This window comes from Gorilla gorilla, chromosome 7 (genome assembly GCF_029281585.2).
Source record: "Gorilla gorilla gorilla isolate KB3781 chromosome 7, NHGRI_mGorGor1-v2.1_pri, whole genome shotgun sequence".
In the NCBI taxonomy this organism is placed as follows: Eukaryota; Metazoa; Chordata; class Mammalia; order Primates; family Hominidae; genus Gorilla; species Gorilla gorilla.
In genome coordinates, this window is record NC_073231.2 from 41,237,336 (window position 1) to 41,256,938 (window position 19,603).

Below are 19,603 nucleotides of genomic sequence, written 5' to 3' on the forward strand. Positions count from 1 at the left end.
GTTGCTCTCATTTGAGTAAGGATGTATTAACATTTTCTTCTGTAAAGAGGAAAGAGGAGGTTTGTATATGGTAAGGTTGTGATTTTAATTAGGGTCAATATTCTAGTAGAATATTTTTTTATTTAGCTCAGACATCTTTATGAAACATTTTGGGTCAAAATTGTTATTCTAATTTCTATAATACAGGAATGTGAAGTTTCATACTTATTTAGTAAATATTTAATGAAGTGGTATGACAGTTCCTTTTACCATGATATTTCCTTGTATATAGTTAAACAACCTTCTAATAAGTTCATTCATTCAAATAATGAATTTTTTACCGAGAAACTATTATGTACCAAGTACTGAGTTCTGTGAAACATAAAAGACAAGAATTCCTATCTCTGAGAAGCTTACATTTTGCTATAGGAAATAGATAATAAAAAATTAAGCACTAAAATATAAGAAAATTATGCATTACATTAAAAGATGATAACCGCTATTGGGAAAATAACAAAGTAAAGGAAAATAGGATTGCCAAGGGCAGGATGTAGATGGAATGTCATCCATGTGCTAGGCCATTTGCTAGATGCTATTGACTTAGACATTCCTTGCCATCAACAGTCTAGAAATGAAGATATATAAGTAAACAGAACATTGTAGTTTGCTGTGACATCCATGTTGTACTACAGAAGCACAAAACAGGAGTGCCTAATCTAAGCTGGGGGCAAGTTCTAATTAAGGAAGACTTCCTATGAAAGACAGCACCTTATCTCAGTCTTGAAGATGAGCAAAATTGGCCAGGCAGCAAGAGGAATGAAGTACATCTTAGAGTTCAAATATATACATATATATATATGTTGGCCCCTATTTCCAACACCTTTCCACTCCACAGTAGGTGGCAGTAACGTGACCCTTACAAATTGGGCTCCTTGATTTACACGACAGAAGGTCAGTTTTAGCTCTTGCAGAGCACATCAATTCTTCTTTAACAAAGAAATGAGGCTATCTCTTCTCCAGCCATGAATTGATTGCAATGAAGCAATTGCCAAAATGTCTCTGAAAACATCAATTTTTTGAGCCTAATGAATATGTCATACATCCATTCCTCTAAACTAGTTCTTCATAAAGTGAGGTACCTAGACCACATTTTCAAAGCTCTCTCAGTGGTGCCATAATTTTGATAGCAGGCTAATATTTGAAAATTTCTTTGATCAATATATATTATCTCTTGCAAAGCAGTTTCAAACATTGTCTATTTCCTTACCTAAGACTTCCTAAACACAAACCAGGAACCCAACACAATACAGTGCTGTATTAATTCACTATCTAGAACAAGTAAATATCCAAATTAATGCTTACAATTTCTTCTGCTGTTAAACACTTCATCGTATGGACTCAGTCATCAATTTCTCTCACTTTTGCCTTTCTCCATCTCCACCTTCACTTCCCTAGGTTAGATCCTAATCATTTTTGGCTAATCTGCTGAAATCATTTGTTCTCTGTGTTAGAAACAAGAGCTCGGAGTTGCAAAGAAAATGAACACTCAAACAAAAGACTTCTTAGCAAGGCAAATCTGCTTCTGCAGAATGGTGCTGCCTGCATCAGTCACAACAGCAAGAGCACACCAAACAAAGGAGGGAAGGGGTTTTTATCCCTAACATGGTTAGTCACGGCCTCTGTGTCCTGTCCCCATTGGCTGGAGTCAGATGGCAAAATCTAAACTGACCTGATTGGCTACTGTTTAAAATTAAATCTGTCTCTTTAGGTGGGAAGGGAGAGGCTGTCTGTTACGGTACAAGGCATGTTTGGGCATGTCAGGGTGCGGCAAAGGCAGGAAGGGTAGTTTCAGCGGGAGGGGCGGTTTACAGAATGGGTAGCCAGGAGTAAAGAGGACTCTTTCCAAATAAAGAAGAGATGTGAGTTACAGATTGGGACTGGCGGGAGAAGTTGTTTACAGAGCAGGTAGCTTAGGAGAAGGGACAAGGAAGCTGATCTTGAGAACAAAGAACAAGGAAGTCAGATATTAAACCTTTGAAGAGGAACTTACTGTATCTGACATCTGTGTCCTCTACCTCCAATCTAGCTCAAATTCATTTTCCTTTCTGATGTGAAAGGAAATGAAATGTGAAAGGAAAGAAAGTGAAATGAAAATCTGTCGATGTTAACCTCCTGCTTAAAGCTGTCATTGATGTCTTGTTACCTACAGCATAAAGTTTTAGTTTGTTATATGACTGAGGAGATTAACTGTGATCTGTCATTTTCTGTCTCCCCAGAATCATCTACAGCTGTCCCAAACTTACCCCAACCAAATCCTCCACTAGGGTCGTGTAGCAATATGCACTGTGGAATTTAAACACAAATACACACACACACGCACACAGCCCCCACCAAAGCATCACCTATGAGATTAAGCCCAGACACAAGTATTTCTTTAAAATTTCAGTTAATGTCACACCACTGTTCTAGTAACAGTGTGCTGTTGGAAGGTCCTGGCCCCCTATCTGGCTCACTTACACTTTGGAGTTTTTGACATTCTTTTCCCTAGGCCTGAAATGCTATTTCTCTCATTACTCCCTTTCTTCACATGGCAACTCCTCATCTTTCAAGGATAGGATTACACATTATTTCCTGGAGTACGCATTTCTTCTTTGTCTCCTTGCCCCATGCTATTAGATGTCTGTGTTCGTGTGCTTGCAAAGCATCCCAGTTAAAGTTCTATGTTATTATTTCTGCCATAGCATTACAATGACTAAAAGTATCAGTCTTATTTTAGACTATAAATTCTGCTATTGCAGAGATTGCAGATTTGTTTTGTTTTTGAAACTTTTAAAAAAGGTAGAAGGAAAATAGGCAATTTGATTTAAAGTGAACAATTGGAAGGAACAGACTTTTCAGACCTGATTAATAGGATTTTAGGAAAAAAATATTTTAAAATATTTCTAGTTACCAAATTATTATCTTTGCAGATGTTTATATCATTAAGAGACATTTATTATTATATACTTTATATATATATGTGTGTGCATGTTATATGTACTGATACACACACAAAGTTGCTAATATGTGTTGAATGCCTTTTATGTACCAGGCACTGTGCTAAATGTATTACCCATATTATCTCACAGTAGTCTCTTAATAATCCTACTAGGGGATATGATTATTATTTACTATTTTACAGATGGGATTGCTGAAGATTTGAGAGGTTGGGATACTTGCCCATGATACAAAGTTGACCCACTTTATATAAATACAAAATCATTGTGGAAAATGAATGGTTTCCCTGTGCCAATATTCATTACACAACTGAAGAGACTAGCTGTAACTAATTGTATTTGAAGGTACTTTAGTTTGGAAGCTCCAATGTAGTTCATAATTTTTATAATGCCAAACTAACAAAAAAAACCAGATTCATATTTCTGGTTTTTATTTCACACTCTAGTGTTAAAATAACAGTAAAAATGTTATCTTTTGAGAAATACTGAACAAAAATCATTTATTTCTTTGTCCTCATTCAAAGTTTAATTTTCTCTATGAACGAGACTTTACTGAGGATGTTTAAATATTGTTTAAAAATACCGTAAATAGGGTAAAACATGAAATATGCATCAGAAGCTACATTGTTGTAAAATCAAATTATTATATCTTATTTAACTTTTTAAATTTTTAATTATTATAGTTGTAAAATCATTTGTCATAAAAATGTAGGCATCACAGGTGAAAAATGCTAAAAAAATTACTAGAATTAGCATTGTTTTAGTACTTTATTATTTTATTTTATTTATTATACTTTAAGTTATAGGGTACATGTGCACAACTTGCAGGTTTGTTACATATGTATACATGTGCTGTGTTGGTTTGCTGCACCCATTAACTAGTCATTTACATTAGGTATTTCTCCTAATGCTATCCCTCCCCCATTCCTCCAGCCCATGAAAGGCCCCAGTATGTGATGTTCCCCGCTCTGTGTCCAAGTGTTCTCATTGTTCAATTCCCACCTATGAGTGAGAACATGTGGTGTTTGGTTTTCTGTCCTTGCGATAGTTTGCTCACAATTATGGTTTCCAGCTTCATTCATGTCACTACAAAGGACATGAACTCATCCTTTTTTCATGACTGCAGAGTATTCCATTGTGTATATGTGCCACATTTTCTTAATCCAGTCTATCATTGATGGACATTTGGGTTGATTCCAAGTCTTTGCTATTGTGAATACTGCCACAATGAACATACATGTTCATGTGTCTTTATACTAGCATGATTTATAATCCTTTGGGTATATACCCAGTAACAGGATCGCTGGGTCAAATGGTATTTCTAGTTCTAGATCCTTGAGGAATCGCCATACTGTCTTCCACAATGATTGAACTAGTTTACACTCCCACCAACAGTGTAAAAGCATTCCTATTTCTCCACATCCTCTCCAGTACCTGTTGTTTCCTGACTTTTTAATGATTGCCATTCTAACTGGTGTGAGATGGTATCTCATTGTGGTTTTGATTTGCATTTCTCTGATGGCCAGTGATGATGAGCATTTTTTCATGTGTCTTTTGGCTGCATAAAAGTCTTCTTTTGAGAAGTGTCTGTTCATATCCTTTGCCCACTTTTTGATGGGATTTTTTTTTCTTGTAAATTTGTTCAAGTTCTTTGTGGATTCTGGATATTAGCCCTTTGTCAGATGGGTAGATTGCAAAAATTTTCTCCTATTCTATAGGTTGCCTGTTCACTCTGATGGTAGTTTCTTTTGCTGTGCAGAGGCTTTTTAGTTTAATTAGATCCCATTTGCCAATTTTGGCTTTTGTTGCCATTGCTTTTGGTGTTTTAGTCATGAAGTCCTTGCCCATGCCTATGTCCTGAATGGTATTGCCTAGGTTTTCTTCTAGGGTTTTTATGGTTTCAGGTCTAACATTTAAGCTTTTAATCCATCTTGAATTAATTTTTGTATAAGGTGTAAGGAAGGGATCCAGTTTCAGCTTTCTACATATGGCTAGCCAGTTTTCCCAGCACCGTTTATTAAATAGGGAATCATTTCCCCATTTCTTGTTTTTGTCAGGTTTGTCAAAGATCAGGTGGTTGTAGATGTGTGATGTTATTCCTGAGGCCTCAGTTCTGTTCCATTGGTCTATTTCTCTGTTTTGGTACTAGTACCATGCTGTTTTGGTTACTGTAGCCTTGTAGTATAGTTTGAAGTCAGGTAGCGTGATGCCTCCAGCTTTGTCCTTTTTGCTTAGGATTGTCTTGGCAATGTGGTCTCTCTTTTGGTTCCATATGAACTTTAAAGTAGTTTTTTCCAATTCTGTGAAGAAAGTCATTGGTAGCTTGATGGGGATGGCATTGAATCTATAAATTACCTTGGGCAGTATGGCCATTTTCACGATATTGATTCTTCCTATCCATGAGCATGGAATTTTCTTCCATTTGTTTGTGTCCTCTTTTATTTTGTTGAGCAGTGGTTTGCAGTTTTCCTTGAAGAGGTCCTTCACATCCCTTGAAGTTGGATTCCTAGGTATTTTATTCCCTTTGTAGCAATGGTGAATGGGAGTTCACTCGCAATTTGACTCCCTGTCTGTCATTGGCATATTGGAATGCTTGTGATTTTTGCACATTGATTTTGTATCCTGAGACTTTGCTGAAGTTGCTTATCAGCTTAAGATTTTGGGCTGAGACGATGGGGTTTTCTAAATGTACAATCATGTCATCTGCAAACAGGGACAATTTGACTTCCTCTTTTCCTAATTGAATACCCTCTATTTCTTTCTCCTGCCTGATTGCCCTGGCCAGAACTTCCAACAGTGTGTTGAATAGGAGTGGAGAGAGAGGGCATCCCTGTCTTGTGCCAGTTTTCAAAGGGAATGCTTCCAGTTTTTGCCCATTCAGTATGATACTGGCTGTGGGTTTTTCATAAATAGCTCTCATTATTTTGAGATACATCCCATCAACACCTATTTTATTGAGAGTTTTTAGCATGAAGGGCTGTTGAATTTTGTTGAAGGCATTTTCTGCATGTATTTAGATAATCGTATAGTTTTTGTCTTTGGTTTTGTTTATGTGATGGATTACGTTTATTGATTTGTGTATGTTGAACCAGCCTTGCATCCCAGGGATGAAGCCAACTTGATCTTGGTGGATAAGCTTTTTGATGCGCTGCTGGATTCAGATGCCAGTATTTTATTGAGAATTTTCGCATCGATGTTCATCAGGGATATTGGTCTAAAATTCTCCTTTTTTTGTTGTGTCTCTGCCAGGCTTTTGCATCAGAATGATGCTAGCCTGATAAAATGAGTTAGGGAGGATTCCCTCCATTTCTGTGATTGAAATAGTTTCAGAAGGAATAGTACCAGCTCCTCTTTGTACCTGTGGTAGAATTCGGCTGTGAATCTGTCTGGTCCCAGACTTTTTTTGGTTGGTAGGCTATTAATTATTGCCTCAATTTCAGAGCCTGTTATTGGTCTATTCAGCGATTCAACTTCTTCCTGGTTTAGTCTTGGGAGGGTCTATGTGTCCAAGAATTTTTCCATTTCTTCTAGATTTTCTAGTTTATTTGCGTAGAGGTGTTCATAGTATTCTCTGATGGTAGTTTGTATTTCTGTGGTATCGGTGGTGATGTCCCCTTTTTCATTTTTTATTGTGTCTCTTTGATTCTTCTCTCTTTTCTTATTAGTCTTGCTAGGAGTCTATCAATTTTGTTAATCTTTTCAAAAAACCAGCTCCGGGATTCATTGCTTTTTTGAAGGGTTTTTTGTGTCTCTATCTCCTTCAGTTCTGCTCTGATCTTAGTTATTTCTTGGCTTCTGCTAGCTTTTGAATGTGTTTGCTCTTGCTTCTCTAGTTCTATTAATTTTGATGTTAGGGTGTCAAATTTAGATCTTTCTTGCTTTCTCTTGTGGGCATTTAGTGCTATAAATTTCCCTGTACACACTACTTTAAGTGTGTCCCAGAGATCCTGGTACGTTGTGTCTTTGTTCTCATTGGTTTCAAAGAACATCTTTATTTCTGCCTTCATATCGTTATTTACCCAGTAGTCATTCAGGAGCAGGTTGTTCAGTTTCCGTGTAGTTGTGTGGTTTTGAGTGAGTTTCTTAATCCTGAGTTCTAATTTGATTGCACTGTGGTCTGAGAGACAGTTTGTTGTGATTTCTGTTCTTTTACATTTGCTGAGGAGTGCTTTACTTCCAATTATGTGGTCAATTTTGGAATAGGTGTGGTGTGGTGCTTAGAAGAATGTATATTCTGTTGATTTGGGGTGGAGAGTTCTGTAGATGTCTATTAGGTCTGCTTGGTGCAGAGCTGAGTTCAATTCCTGGATATCCTTGTTAACTTTCTGTCTTGTTGATCTGTCTAATGTTGACAGTGGGGTGTTAAAATCTCCCATTATTATTGTGTGGGAGTCTAAGTCTCTTTGTAGGTCTCTAAGGACTTGCTTTATGAATCTGGGTGCCCCTGTATTGGTTGCATATATATTTAGGATAGTTAGCTCTTCTCGTTGAATTGATCCCTTTACTATTATGTAATGGCCTTCTTTGTCTCTTTTTATCTTTGTTGGTTTAAAGTCTGTTTTATCAGAGACTAGGATTGCAACCCCTGCTCAAAATAAAGGGATGGAGGAAGATCTACCAAGCAAATGGAAAGCAAAAAAAAAGCAGGGGTTGTTTTAGTACTTTATGTAAAGACATCTGATACATAGTATATGTTCAATAAATAATTTGTTGGGTTAAACCAGATTGGGAAGTTTATTTTAGTGCATTTTACTGAATTGCTATGGTTACATCTCTTCACCCCACTGGACTAGATGGTCTTTGGAGCTATATGTCATATTGTATCTATCTTCATATTCCTTCATATGAAACCCAATGAATAGAAGGTATTTAGTATATACTTATTAATGTAACAGGCCACAAACTTTTAGGTGTCAACACCCCATTGCACTCTTAAAAATTATTTACTACCCTCGAAGTCTCTATTTATGTGGGTTATAGTTAGATATATGTACCATACTAGAAATCAAAATTGAGTTTTTAAAAATAAATTGATTAGTATTTTAAAATAAAAATAATAGACTCACTACATGTTACCTTAAATTGATACCTAATATTATGAAAAATCACCATATTTTCCAAAGCAGAACAACTTGATGATAACAGTCATTGTTTTCATTTTTCAAATTTCTTTAATATATAGTTTAGCAGACATAAAATAGGTAGAATAATCTAGCTTTTCATATCTGCCTGTGCATTCAATCTTTTTTGATATGTTGTTTGAGTTGAATAATATTTTTATGGACTTTAGAGAAAACTGTGGCTGTTCTTGCTTACTGTATCAAATTCAATTAGTAGTTTCTTAATAGTTTATTGCAATGTAGAATTTGAGTTCGTATCAGTAAACTTTTGTACTCTGTTACATTAAAACCTATGCTAGATATTGAATTTTGAAAAGATCTTCTATCCATGCATTGTTTTGCAATACCATCTATTAATAATTTTGAAAACTTTTATCCACTTAGTAATGTTGATCTTCCAAATGTTGATATATTTTGTCACACATTTTTTTAATCACATTTGTTAATTTCACCAATGATCTCAACCAAAAGTCTTCAGGAAGCTGTTGGTGGTAGATATAAATTTTCCAAATTTCTATTTTAGCTTGAAAGCTGTAATTTTATTATTGACATCAAAGAATGTCTATTGTTTTCCCTGAAGTAAAAATCTTACTTTACTTATTGCTGCCCCAAACGCAAGTCTATATATCCATAGTTTGTCTGTTATTCACTCTTTAAGTAAAAGTGGTGTTTCACATTAATGTAGCCAGTTAAGTTGGTAATTCAAACAATTTCATTATTTTTTTTATCAAGATAACCGTAAAACTTAAATATGCAGCTGGAGTTTTTTTTCGTACTCTCCATTTTGTCATAGAGAATGTGAAAAAAATACATGCACAGAAGGGTAGAAATTTAATAAAATTATTAATTTGCTTTGTCATCAAAGAAATTCTTAGGTGAAACAGGCGCATATGCATATACACATACACAAACACACACACACATATATATATATTTTATATATATATGTTATATATACTTTTCTGATGAATGTTTAAAGATGAAGAATATGATGATTTGAACATCACTGTCTTGACTGGAGTGAAGGCACCAGCACTTCTACCCAGCATTGTTTTGTACCCTTAATGCAAATGTCAATATAGTGAAGAAAGCAAGTAACATCCTAGTATTATGATGAAATAGGGCATTTTTGTGGATGAAATAATTTTAGAGACTCCCAGGTATTAATAAAACCATAAAACAAGTTCTTTTATATAATTATTGGGGAAACATAAACCTAATTTTAGTTTATGCTGCCTTATGCAGAATTTGCTGAAAAAGTTTCTAATTTTAAAGATAAAATCCGTGATCTTCACAGATTTTTACACAAATCAAGCAAAAGTGTTGCTAATAAAAGTATTGTTATTACAGTTAGGCTCAAGTCTCTAAGCAAACAACAATTTCTGTTTATTCTACTTCAAAAATAGCTCTGATACATACATAGATTATTCTTCTATCTCTTCTTCTAGCCACCTAAACCAAGCTGCAATATGTAACTTCTGAACTATTATGTTTGCTCCCTAAATATTTTATCTATTGATGTACTTATTCATACAAAATATATTCTTCATAGTAGACAGAGTGACCTAAAAATATAAATCAGATCTAATAAACTCCTTTCCAAAAATCCTCCAGTGGCTTTCGGCTACCAGTTGAAGAAAATTCAACTTTCTTGCCATCTGCCACATATTTACATTAGTGCCTTTGTCTCTGACCTCATGGTATACCAGTATTGCCCTCATTCACTATTTGCCAGCTGTCTTACTGAACTTTCTGTTCTTCAAACTGACTCCTTATAGTCTAGAAGAATGTTAAGCACATATAAGATGCTCAGTAACCACTGGTTGACATAATAAATGTGTTGCTTTGAACAATTATGGTAAAAAAGAGCGTTAATCTGATATGAGTTCATTTTAACAGTCTTATGGTCTGAAACCAAGGACAGTGCCAAATAGGCTTTATTTAAAAATATGTATATATTAGGTTGGTACAAAAGTAATTGTGGCTTTTGCATTGTTGGAATTTGCTGTTTGATATTGGAATACATTCTTAAATAAATGTGCTTATGTTATACATCATTTTAATGGGCATTTCCCGCTTGATGTTTTTCTGCTAATGACTTATTACTTGCTGTTTATTTTATATTTATTTTAGACTATGGAAATTATGTTAGACAAAAAGCAAATTTGAGTGATTTTCTTATTCAAGTTCAAAATGGGTTGTAAAGCAGCAGAGACAACTTGTAACATCAACAAAATATTTGACCCAGGAGCTACTAACATACAGTGCAGTGGTGGTTTAAGAAGTTTTGCAAAGGAGATGAGAGCCTTAAAGATGAGCGTATTTGGAAGTTGACAATGACCAGTTGAGAGCAATCATCACATCTGATCCCCTTACAACTACACAAGAAGTTGCTGAAGAACTCAACAGTGACCATTCTACAGTCATTTGGCATTTGAAGCAAATTGGAAAGGTACGAAAGCTCGATAAGCTGGTGCCTTATGAGCTGAGCAAAAATAATAAAAAAATTTGGTTCTGAAGTGTCGTCTTCTCTTATTTTATGCAATCATTTCTCGATTGGATTGTGACATGCAACAAAAAGTGGATTTTATATGACAACCGGTGATGGCCAACTCAGTGGCTGGACTGAGACGAAGCTCCAAAGCACTTCCCAAAGCCAAACTTGCACCAAAAGAAAGGTCATGGTCACTGTTTGGTGGTCTGCTGCTGGTCTGATCCACTATAGCTTTCTGAAATCTGGTGAAACCATTACATCTGAGAAGTATGCTTAGCAAATCAATGAGCTGCACCAAAAAGTGCAACGCCTACAGCCAGCATTGGTCAACAGAAAGGGCCCAATTATTCTCCACAACAATGCCCGACCGCACGTCACACAACCAACACTTCAAAAGTTGAATGAATTGGGCTATGAAATTTTGCCTCATCCACCATATTCACCTGACCTCTCACCAGCTGACTACCACTTCTTCAAACACTTTGACAACTTTTTGCAGGGAAAACACTTCCACAACCAGCAGGATGGAGAAAATGCTTTCCAAGAGTTCATCAAATCACAAAGCATATATTTTTATGCTACAGGAATAAACAAACTTATATCTTGTTGGCAAATATGTGAGGATTGTAATGGTTCCTATTTTTATTAATAAAGATGTGTTTGATTTAGTGATTTAAAACTCATGGTCTAAAACTGCAATTCCTTTTGCACCAACCAGAATATGCTCATGATGTCATGTATAGACAGTGCCACTAACATTAAACTCCTACAATGGGGCAGTTTAGAGACATAGAACTTAAATTTTTTTGCCTACAGTCACACTACTGAAAATCTGACAAAATCTCTAAATCCTCCCCTCAAGAAGAAAATAAAGCACATCTGTACAATATTTGAAATGTAATGTCAGGGAATTTACAGACACCTTATAGTCCACCCATGGATTACAGAAAAAGCCTGTAGACTTCAAGATGTCCTAAAGCTACATACAAATTGAAAGACAAATTTTACAACAGGTATACCATTGCTGAGTATCTTGGGACTTAAAAAGATTACAAATACTTCAAGTGAGAACTAGAGGGACTTCAAGATCATCTGATCAATATTATAAAATGTAAAAGTTTAGAGATCATCTTCAGGTCCAAACCTTTCATTCTTATTGATATGGTTTGGCTGTATATCCACCCAAAATCTTATCTTGAATTGTAATCCTCATAATCCCCATAATGCCCATGTGTCAAGGGAGAGACCAGGAGGAGGTAATTGAATCATGGGGGTGGTATCCACCATGCTGTTTTGATGATCGAGAATGAGTTCCCAAGAGGTCTGATAGTTTATAAGGGGCTCTTCCGCCTTCACTGAGCACTTCTTCCTGTCGCTTCGTGAAGAAGCTGTGAAGAAGGTACCTTGCTTCCCCTTCATCTTCCACCATGATTGTAAGTTTCCTGAGGCCTCCCCAGTCATGCTGAACTGTAAGTCAATTAAACCTCTTTCCTGTATAAATTACACAGTCTCGGGAAGCTCTTTATAGAAGTATGAAAACAGACTAATACATTTATCATGGGAAATATGGAGAGGACCAAAGGTTTAAAGTGATTTACTGCCATCCACAGTGCATGTTAATGACAGAGCTGTTAAAGGATTCTACATCTTTCGAATCCACATCTTTGCTTTACCACTGCATGAGGCTCCATTTATGTTGGGGAGTTTTGATGAAAAATGCAACTTCAACTGGAATTACTGGTGCAATTGCAATATCACCTGTAAAAGACTTGGCCTCACATGAACCCTGCTTGATAATTTCTCTAGATCTTTTGCATATATCATCAGAAGTCACAAAATAATTTTTATGTATACCATATTATATCTATATATACACCCATATATATATATATATATAATTTATGACATAGATATGAAATACCACACAGAGTCTAGAGAAATACTACAAAGGTCTAGAAAAATTATGTGTCTGCATATACTATTACAGAATATATGTCTCAAATATATACCAAAAATATATGTGTGTGTATATATATGCATGCACACATTCCAGATTACAAAGAAAAGTTGTGTAAGAGTCCAAGTCTTTAATTCACCCTTGATATGGAAAATTATATAACTGTATCTCATTGGAATGCATAAAAATGAAGAATAAGTAAGAGAAAGATATTTGCATCAACTGTATATCATATGGAGAAGAATTTCAGGCGTTCTGCCATTGGTTGTAAATACACAGCAGCCAAGGACATTTATTATGGGAAAAGCATTATCATTAGAAGTGCTGTGCTTTGGAACATAGTGTTCAAAGTACATTTTTCTCCTGCCTTTCAGATGATTGCATTTTAAAGAATAATTCAACTAGATTTTTTTTGAAAATTAAATAATCATTGGGCAAACAATGTTTATACTGGCTGCTTGATTATTATTCTAAAGCATTTTTGAAAATCAATACTTGATAAAGACATAGAGTAATAATGTTTTCCTAACTGGGTAGTTTAAAAAATGCTTTTGCCTGCATCTTTTCATTTGACCATCACAATAATCATGTATGATAACTGGGAGTTATTTGTTCTCACTTTGAAGATAAATAAAAGTTATCATTGAGTGATTATATATCAAAATAGCATTACAAAAATCTATAATGACTATTGTTGCTACTATAGTGGGGTAGTAAACAAAATGTAAACATTTATCTAAGAAGCTATTAAATATTTATTTTAAATAAAAAGAATTTTTTTCATATGGCAGACAGTAAGTTATTGAAATGGAAATTATCTAACTCCCCAAGTATAATTATAATCTATTCTTTAATATTATTGTTGATTTTTAAATAGTTTCAAATTAGAGCATAGCATTTCAGGTATTGGCTGAAATTTCAACCATGTGACTTCCACTAAAGACAATAAATGAATAGATATTTCCCAAAATAATTCCTTGTAAACAAACTAAGAGAAATGTACAAATTCTAAATGCATAAGTCTAAATCTTTATACATAGAGGGCATTAACTGAAATCTAATAAATGACTGGGGCTCTGCCACTTGGGATCTTGATTTTTTTTTTTCTTCGCTTTAACTACTCAAGAGAACTTTGTTTCTTTAGATTTGTATACATATATGGAAGAGGCAGACAGATGGAAAAGCAACTAATCACGAGGCTGTAATTATTATACACTTTCATTACTTCCTCCAAATGATGACCTCTCACCCTTGGGAAAAAAATGCCTCCTTTACTAGGGCTCCTACTTTGACAAAAAGATGAAGAAAAGCAAGATATTACCAGATCCTCAACTTCTGGCACTTTCTGGCACCCGTACAAGTCTAGAAAATTTCCAAGGAATTATTTTGGGAAGTATCTGTTTCATTAATTGTCTTTAGTGGAAGTCACATGGTTGAAATTTCAGCCAATACTTGAAATGCTATGCTCTAATTTGAAACTATGTTAAAATCAACAACAGTATTAAAGATTAGATTATAACTTTCTTTGAAGAGTTAGATAATTTTGATTCCAAGAATTTACAGTCTCCCGCATGAAGAATTTCTCTTTATTAAAAATAAACAGCTTGTTAGATAACTCAAAAATTATTTCTAATAACAGTATTGATATAGCCTAGATTATATAATTTAAAATAAGATGAAAATTCCCCTTACAGTACCAATAAAAGCAGATTTCTAAATTTGTTTAAAATATAACAAACAAAAAGTTACAATACGTAGGCATTATATAAAAGTCTCTAATTTTTTATATCAACGGTAAATTACACAGTAACCATTCTAGGTTAGGTTCACAAAGTATCATTTACTAAAAATGAATACTACAGTCACGTAAATTACATTTATTGATAGAATATTCCTAGCTCTAAAAATCAGACAGAACCTTGAGTTAGTCTGGATTTTATTCTAAGGACAACATGAAGTCATTTGGGACATTTAAACAGTGAGTATCCGGGAACGTGGCAAACTGCTAAGTTTACAGTCATGGCATGTATTCAGCTCCAGCCAGCTGCCTTACAAGAATATAGTTCAATTTCCCATGTTGCCAGATTTTTTTGATTTGCAAAAGAAGAATGTAAAATTTTTAAATTCTCAAGTGTTGGCAACCAATTAAGAAATCATTAAAAAGAAAAAACACTTGGTGGGTAAAGAGAACATGTCTCTAGGCTATATTTAACCAAAGGGTCACTTGTTTGCATCATCAGGGTTGAATTTGCATTTCTAGAAGTCTGGCCCTTTTCTTTTAGTAAAGGAAGACTGAAACCCACTTGGTGGAATATTTTTTCAGTGACACAGTTCTGTTTTGCTATTGGATGTACATCTTGTCCGATTACTGTTGTTTTCTGGTATAAGCTGCTTCTCCATTCTACATAGAGTATTATGTTTAGGGTCATCTCCCTTCCATCTAATGCTGAGTGATAGAGATAGAACACAGTATAGACAACTTTCTGTTGTCATTATTTCCCATTTCTTCATACCAGGTTAGGAATTAGGCATTGGTGTACACAAATCCATAATTTATGTCAATAAAACATAAAGAGAAAAGTTCAAAAATATGTTTAGGTTGGATTTCTATTCAAAGCCAAATAACTGTCTGTGCTGTTGCTATTGGGAGAGAAGTCCAGAAAATATGCGGTCAGCTAAAACATTTTAAGTTAGTTAGAAGACTGAAGTTACATTGATTTTGTTTCTGCTTTTTTTAAAATGTAAACCAGAGCTAGGGATCTCAATCTTCTGAAATATATGATACTCTTAAAATAACTTATGAATTATGTATGAATGGAAATAAGTTATTCTTTATCGCTGTCTGTCAAGTGCCTCACATAGTACTTGAGCTGTCACTTTAGGTGCTCAAAAATGTGCACTGACTCCATACATATCCCAAACAACTTGACTATAAGCTAATGTTGACCAAACTTACTTCAGTGACAAGGTTTTACTTTGGAGATAAATATTTTCTTATTTATTTTAACACAAGCTTCTTCTCATTTATTTTACCAGGCCAAACACCCAGAATCACACTTGATTCTTCTCATTCTATTGCATATCCCACTTGGAACTAATAAGAAAATCCTACCAGCACTAATTTCCACATTTTATCTTGGAGCTGCTTCTCACCATCCCTGCCTGTTACCCTCCTAATCCAACCCATGATATTTTGTCTAGGATACTGCAATGAATTTACTATTTGATTTCCTTATTTCTCAGTCTGCCCATAGTCTATTTTCCACACAGAAGTTAGAATGATCTATTTAAAACATAAAGCAAATCATGCTCTTCCCCTGATCAAAACACAAGCACTGGTGCAATGGTTTCATATCACAAATTGAACAAACTCCAAATTCCCTAATATTGTCCTTGATGCTCTATGTAATCAGGTCCTTACCTAACTCTCTGATCTCATTTTTTACCGTTATCTCTCTTGGTCACAGTGGTTTGACAATTTAGTCACCTTGTTGTTTGTCAAACATGCCAAGCTCATTACTGGCTCTTAACTTCACATTTGTTCTTCGTTTGCCTAGACCATGCTTCTCCAAGACATTTTCATAATTCATTCCACCTTCCTTTAATAACACCAAGCTATTACTCCCCAAAGTGCCTTTCTTGATTTCCTCATCTGGTAACATGTACTGTTTACTCCCATAACCTTATTTGTTTCTTTCCTGGTACACGTCACAATCAGAAATAATATTTTGTGTTTGCTTAATCTTTAACTATCTTTATCCCTAATGAGAATAGAAGTGTTTTGACACTAAGGATCTCATGTGTCTCGATTCCTGATGTACCTATAGAGAAGATTCTGGTAAAGATATATTGAATTGAATTTATTTTAAATGCAATTATCTTTGATAAGATTTGTAACAACAAGACTCTAATTGTTTTAGCAGTGGACCATATTTACATTGATAAATTAGGAAGGTCAAAGAGAAATATAAAATCCAGTATTAACCTTCATGTCCTTAAAATTCTGTCACAATTTCTACATCAAACACACAAAACACTCAGTCTTATAAAGTAGGGGAAAATAGAATAGGCAAGAGTAAATAGGTATAATTATTCATAGGACAAAAGAAAAAGAAAAAAAAGCAGTTTTATTCAAATTTCTTTGGCATTAGGAACAGAACATTTCTTTATGCCATAGAGAATAATGTGAATAATTCTCTGGCTACCAATTTGGAAATCTTAAAAAAAATCAATTAGTTGTCTTTTAGATGAGCAATAAAGTATTTTTTGTCCCCCTCCAAAAGTCAATCCCAATATTGTTTTTCTCTTGTAAATATTGTGGTCTCAATACTCTGATGTCACCCCACGAGGTGGCTGTAATTAGGGTCAAGAAACTGAATATAAATAATATTTAAGAACTTCTGTAGTTGTCTATCAGAATACTTTGATTCAAAGCTGTATTTTCATTTTAAGTCTTTTGCTTTTTGCCTCTAATGCTAAGAATGTTTCAGGTCATTAGTCTGTAAAGATGACTTATTTTTATAACTCATTTATATGTATTTCCATAACTTTTATGATCTCTCTATGTAACTCACATTTTTTAAAAGTCAAGTTGGCTAGAAGTAGCCAAAAGCCATCAAAAAACACTAAAAAACTTTGCCAGTGAAAAATGTTATTTAACACTAAGCTTAATTGTTAATATAATACAATTTTCCTTTGATTCTTCAATATAAATATTGAAGTATCATATACCCAACCTTAGGTATATGATATTAAAGAACATTTCAAAGATGGAAATATTATCAGATTTTTAAAGAAAAAAACTAATCTCAATTTTTCAAATTGCTTATTAATTAGGCTAATGTTAAAAGAAGAAGAGGAGGCAGGGGTAGAAGAGGCCAAAAATACAAGAAGGAGAAGGAGAAGAAGAAGAATGAGAAAATACTAATTCTTCAAACTACATTTCATTCTGATATGGACATCTCAAATTGCAGTTTTTGAAAAAAAAACCTCTAAGATTTTAATCATATAGTAGAGAATATTCTATACATAAATGTAAGTTTGGAACATCACACATTTTAAGTGAAACAATGATTCTTCTTAGTACTCATGATGGAAACTAATTAGACTGCTGAATCTGACCAAGAGGCTTATTGACAGGAAAATAAACTTGGAGGATTTTATTTAATCTTTTCTCTCACATTGCTGATACATAGTGGTGAATTTTTTATTTTGCTTGGCCTTTCACTCTAAACTTCAGGAGTGAACAATAACATAGTGAGTCTATGACTTCCAGCAAAATCCTAAGGACTACAAAAGTGAACTGTTAAACTATTGTGAGCTAAGAACAAATAGCATCATGCTTACCTCATCCACTGAGTTCAAAGTCATGGCTCCACACTGATTGATCATCACTGAAAATCATAATCCCAAACCACTTAATGACTCATTCTGTACCTCCCACACCTTTCCCCTGTTTTTCTGGAAATGAATGTTTACCATTAGCAAATTTCTGGGCAAATCTCAGAGATAAAGCAAGAATTCCTTTTGCTCGCTTTTTTTTTTTTTTAACTTTAAGTTCAGAGGCACATGTGCAGGTTTGTTATATAGGTAAATTGCATGTCACAAGGGTTTGGTGTACAAATTATTTCATCACCCAGGTATTAAGCATAGAACTCATAAGTTATTTTTCCTGATCCCCTCCCTCCTCCCACCATCCACCATTTGATAGGCCCCAGTATCTGTTGTTCCCCTCTGTGTGTCCATGTGTTCTCATGAGTTAGCTCCCAGTTGTAAGTGAGAACATGTGGTATTTGCTTTTCTGTTTCTGAGTTAGTTTGCTAAGGATAATGACCCCCAGCTTTATACGTGTTTCTGCAAAGGACATGATCTCATTCTTTTTTATGGCTGTATCATATTCCATGGCATATATGTACCACATTTTCTTTATCCAGTCTATCATTGGTGGGCATTTACGTTGGTTTCACGTCTTTGCTATTGTGATTAGTGCTGCAATAAACATATACAGGCATGGGTCTTTATGATAGAACAATTTATATTCCTGTGAATATGTACCTAATAATGGGATTCTGGGTTGAATGGTAGTCCTGTTTTTAGGACTTTGAGGAATCACCACACTGTTTTCTACAATGGTTAAACTAATTTGCACTCCCAACAAAAGTGTATAAGTGTTCCTTTTTCTCCACAACCTCGCCAGCATCTGTTATTTTTTGACACTTTGAAAATAGCCATTCTGACTGGGTGAGATTGTATCTCATTGTGGTTTTGACTTGGATTTCTCTAATGATCAGTGATGTCGAGCTTCTTTTCATTGTTGGCCACATGTAGGTCTTCTTTTGAAAACTGTCTTTTTATTTACTTTGCCCACTTTTTAATGGAGTTCTTTGGATTTTTCTTGTAAATTTGTTTAAGTTCCTTATAGACACTTTATATTAGACCTTTGTCAGATGCATAGTTTGTAGAAATTTTCTTCCATTCTTTAGGTTATCTGTTCGTTCTGTTGATAGTTTCTTTTGCTGTGCAGAAGCTCTTTAGTTTAATCAGATCCCATTTGTCAATTTTTGCTTTTGTTGCAACTGAAGATTGAGACATGAAAAACCATTCAAAAGATAAAAAAAAAGTAGTTTGTTTTTTGAAAATGTTAATAAAATAGACTACTAGCTAGACTAATAAAGAACAAAAGAGAGAAGACTCAAATAAACACAATTAAAAACAAGGATATTGCCACTGATCCCACAGAAATAAAAATAACCATCAAAGGATATTATGAACACCTCCACAAACTGGAAAATCTAGAAGAAATAGATACAATCCTGGATACATACACCTTCCCAAGACTGAGTCAGAAAGAAATTAAATCTCTGAACAGACTAATAATGACCTCTGAATTTGAATCAATATTAAATAGCCCACCAACCAAAAAAAGTTCAGGATCAGATGATTTCACAGCCAAATTCTACCCAATGTGCAATGAAGAGCTGGTACCATTGGTACTGAAATTATTCCAAAACATTGAGAAAGAGGGACTCCGCCCTAACTCGGAGGCTAGCATCATCCT